The sequence below is a fragment of the Phascolarctos cinereus genome, unplaced genomic scaffold (genome assembly GCF_003287225.1).
Source record: "Phascolarctos cinereus isolate Bilbo 61053 unplaced genomic scaffold, phaCin_HiC Scaffold_2;HRSCAF=192, whole genome shotgun sequence".
Classification (NCBI taxonomy): Eukaryota; Metazoa; Chordata; class Mammalia; order Diprotodontia; family Phascolarctidae; genus Phascolarctos; species Phascolarctos cinereus.
This window is the reverse complement of record NW_027555625.1, coordinates 364499799-364504582: the sequence shown is the minus strand read 5'-3', so window position 1 is coordinate 364504582 and position 4784 is coordinate 364499799. Positions and strand designations below refer to the sequence as shown.

The 4784-nt window shown below is 41.3% G+C and overlaps 1 pseudogene; it reads right to left on the bottom strand.

The window, feature by feature from the left end:
- Positions 1-805: 805 nt before the first annotated feature.
- LOC110222409 (keratin, type I cytoskeletal 18 pseudogene) lies at positions 806-2744 on the bottom strand (annotated as a pseudogene).
- Between the last annotated feature and the right edge of the window lie 2040 nt (positions 2745-4784).

The following is a 4784-nucleotide window of genomic DNA, read 5'->3' as shown; positions in this document are numbered from 1 at the left end:
TGGTTCTGCACACCTCACTCAACATTAGTTCATGCAAATCTTTCCAGGTTTTTCTGAAGTCCACCTGCTTATTATTTCCTATGGACCAATAGTATTCCATTACATTCAAATACCACAACTTGTTCAGCCATTTCCCAATTAATGGACATCCCCTCAATTTCCAGTTCTTGGTCACCACAAAAGAGATGCTATAAATATTTTTATACATGTGGGTCCTTTTCCTGTTTTTATGATTTCATTGGGTTACAAACCTAGAAGTAGTATTTCTGAATCAAAGGGTATGCACAGTTTTATAGCCCTTTGGACATAGTTCCAAATTGCTCCAATTTACTATTTTCATTTTCCCAGCAGTTTTTGTCAAATAGTCAGTTCTTATCCCAGAAGCTGGAGTCTTTGGGTTTATCAAAATGTAGATTACTATAGTCATTGACTGCTGAGGACACACGAATTTTGATGCAGTTAAATTAATTCCACAAATACAAAGTTTGCATTATATGCAGAGTAGAGTAGGTGCCATTGAGCTAGGGGCATAAACACAATCACATAAGATTTGGTTACATCATGGAAATTATAATCCAAAAGGGAGATATCCAAATAGACTACAGTGTGTGTATGCATAAACTATAATACCAAATAGAATTTAAGATCAAATAAGAAAAAAGCTCTGAAGGACAGGAATTTACAACCTAGGCTGAATATCAGAAGAAGGTGGCATTTGGACCAATTAATCATAGTTGTAAAGCTGAAAGCAACTTTAAAGATGTTGCTAGTCTTTTTTTTTGGCTAGGTGACCAAAGAGCCTTCATTAACTTCCTGACTCAGCCTGAGTCTTCAGTTTAAGACCTAAACAAGTCAGGACTTTGATATCATTGGTCTCTGCCACCACTTTGCCATGTACAGTCCTCCAAGTGCTGGTAAGGAACTGCTGCTGTCATGTAAGGCATGCACAAGATTGAAGTCCTCCCCCATCCTCCAGCAGGTTTTGATAGATATGGATCTCTGCTTCCAGTCTGCCTTAATGTTCAGCAAGGCCTTGTATTCCTGTGCCTGGCTCTGGCTCTCTGTTTGTGTCTGCCCTAGTCTGCCTCCATGTGTGATAGGGCTGCATCGATCTGCTCCATCTGGATAGCATAACAAGTCTCTAACTCCAGTCTGTCCTGCAAGCTGGTTTTTAGATTTCATAGGGAATCCAGGTCAATATTTATGGACTGGACTGCATGTTTCAGCTCAGTGGCAGTGTTTCAAGCTGCTTCCACCTCCTCAGATCTTGTGTTGATCACCACAGTGCTCTCCTCAATCTGCTGGAACCAGTGTTTATCAAGATCCTCTCTGTTCTTCTGATCCAGAGTGTCATATTAGGCTTGGATGTCAGCCATGACCTTGCTTAACTCCCGAGATTTGGGAGAGTTCACCTCCACAGTCAGTCCAGAGTCTAAGATTTGGGCTTGTAGAGAATTCACCTCCTTCTCTTGGTTCTTCTTCATGAAGAACAGCTCTTCCTGCAGGATTTCAATCTCTGTCTCCAATTGTACCCTGGTCATATTGGGGTCATCAATGACCTTCCAGAGGCCATGAATGTCACTTTCTACAGAATGTCTCATGGCTAGCTCTGCTTCATGCTTGAACTCTGAAGTCATCAGCCACCAGATGGGCATTATCAATCTGTAGGACTGTTCTGGCATTGTCCACTGAGCTTATATAGACCTGCTTCTGCAGATTTTCAAACATCTTGAAATAGTATTCCCATTCTCTGGTCTTAGGTCTCTTCTTGTTCATATGCTCCCTGATTTTCCCTTTCAGTTTGTGATTTTTGGTCTCTAGGCTCCACACATGCTCCAGATAGAAAGCAAAGTGATCATTGAGGTCCTCCATGGTCTCCTTCTCCCCCCTGAATCTCCTCAACCCTGACCAGCTTCCCCCCCACCATCAAGCCCTCTAGCACCCCAGACCCCACAGAAACTGATGGAGGGGGCTGTGGAGATTCAGGACCCAGAGCTGGTGCTTGGGCTCCTGGACTGAGCCCAGGGAGCTTGGTGGAGAAGGTGGTGGAGTGGGTAGTGAAACTCACAATGGTTGGTAGAGGATAGCTGGAGGTAATCTGAATAGTTGGGATGTTGTTAATCTTGACCCCCTCATTTTACAAATGGGGAACTGGAAAGGTTAAGAGAATTATTCAGTATCACACTGATACAGCAGAGAAAGCAGCAGAATGGTTACTTGAGCACTGGTTCTCTAACTCCAGAAATTTTCTTTCTGCTACCCTATACCAAAGTAGGTTGTCTTTGCAATGTGTTTCACATTTTACAAAATATTTCACATATTTTCTTATTTAATTTTCTTGACTGTCTTGTGAGATGGATAGTAAAATAATTAACTGCATTTTTTTAGATGATAAAGTTGAGGCTCAGAGAGATTTGTGACCTTTCCAAGGCCTTATATTAGTGGGGCTAGAACTGAAATGCAAATTTGTTCCAAAACCGTAGTTCCCAGAATCATCAGCAGAGGCAATTCCTTTGGAAAGGAGCTAGTCATCCATCTCAATTACCAACTGACTCACAGTACTGTATTGCACCATGTATGGAATTATGTCCCCTCTCTGGACTCTGGGATCTGAGATATAAAATGAAGAAGCTGAGTAGGTGATATTGAAGGTTTCTTTCAGCTTTGAGAGCCCACCAACTGCCATCCACAGGGCGGACAAACTGGAATAGCTGAAGCAGCAAGGCACTTTGAAGGAGAGACATACTGTAGCATGTTCCAGACAAGTCAAACCACCACTCCCACCATTTTAACCAGTATCTCCCTTCAGGCTTTGATAAAATCAGCCCAGCACCCTGAACCCAAAAAGCCTTTGGAATAGCACTGCTTCAAGTTCAGCAATCACAACCATCCTTCTGGAAAGTAGTCTCTATGGAAATGCATCCCATAGCTGTTCCTGCAAGTGCAGTCACACCTATAGAAGACACAGATAAGAAAGCTCTTCATACCAGTCATTGACACTGTCAAATAGTTCTACATCAGAAACTGATATTTTATCCGTGAAACTGACATTGAAGAAGAGGAATTACCATACACTTTGCTGCTCACTGCACCTTAAAGACCAAGGAAACTTTCCATCTGATTTGTAGCTGAAACCTTCTACAGGTGTTTTCTCCTCTATTAGAATGTGAGCTCTCTGGGAGGAGGATTGTCTTATTTTTACATTTGTATTATTCTATTATACTATTGTATCATTGTTATTATTAATTCTTATTATTCTGTTGTACTATTCTGTTAGTGTTTTGCACATACTTAGCAATTAACAAATGCTTCATTCTGCTCTCTGAAGGAAAGTGTGGGAGAGAAGAGGTGTTAGACTGACCACCAAACTGAAGGTGTACAGAGCCGTTGTGCTGCCTTCATTGCTGTATGCCTGTGAAACCCGGACAACACACCAGCACCATTCCAAGAAACCAAATCACTTCCATTTGAATTGTTTTAGGAAGATTCTGAAGATCATCTGGCAGGATAATATAAACAGACACTGAGGCCCTTTCTCAAACTAAACTGCCAAGCATTCAAATTCTACTGCAGAGAGAGCAACTCCAATAGACTGGCCAGATTGCCCGAAATGCAAAATGTATACTTGCCAAAAAAGACTATTTTATGGAGAGCTCACACACGGCAAGTGTTTGTATGGTGTCGGGAGTAGTAATACAAGGACACTCTGCAGGTCTCTCTTAAGAACTGTGGAATTGATTGACATGGGACATACTGGTACAGGACTGCTCAGCATGGCATGCCCGCATCAGAGAAGGTACTGTGTCCTATGAGCACCAAAGAAGTAGCCCAAGAGAAACATGAGATGCATGGATTTAAAGAATCCACCCCAAATGTCCAGATGGACTACTTGTGCCTGACCTGTGGTAGAACATTCCAAGCTTCTATTGGTCTGATCAGCCACAGTTGGACACACCGTAACTTGACTCTAGCATAGTAATATCATCATTTTGGTCCTTTTTGAGAACAAAGGACAGCAACCAATCAACTTGGGTGTTCCCAAGATACCCTACACCCACTACCTGTGTGCCTCCCTCACACACATATAACATCACACAGCTAAAGCCTTCATAAATTCCACAATTCATTCTTCACCCCAGTATCACACTCAGAGTGTCATAGTCTCATATGCAACCTCATTGACAGTCAACCATGATGCAATGGAAAAAAGTACTGTATGGGCCTACATGTACACGTTCCAAATCCTAGCTGCACAACTGAGTCACTATGCCATATTATACCCTTTGTAGAATTATTTCCCCCTCTGCACTTTGGTTTCCTGAGATATAAAATTAAAGAATTGGCTGAATGATGTTGAAGGTCTCTCTCCCAGCATTGGAAGTCTATGCTATTCTATGGACAGGGGAAAACTTTGACAAAGGAGAAGCAGATGGAAGGGCATTCTCCCTCATGTGGCTTGGAAGGATACTTTGTTATGCCCCTAAGGGCCACAGCGAGAGAGCTGGGCTGAATGTCTCATTACATTTTTAATGATTTTTTTGTAAGGTTATATAAATAGCTCCATTCAACAGAAGTTTTATAAGCCTTCTGGATTCATATTATTCATTCAGTTAGGGAGTAGTTTCCCTTCAAAAGAATAATTGCTTATTAAAAAACACACACATAAGTATTAATACACACATGTGTATGTATATACATGTATACACATATGTACACACATATGAAAACAACAGAATAACTGTCATTTCATCCAATAAAAAATAACATTTACTGTTGATATTTTA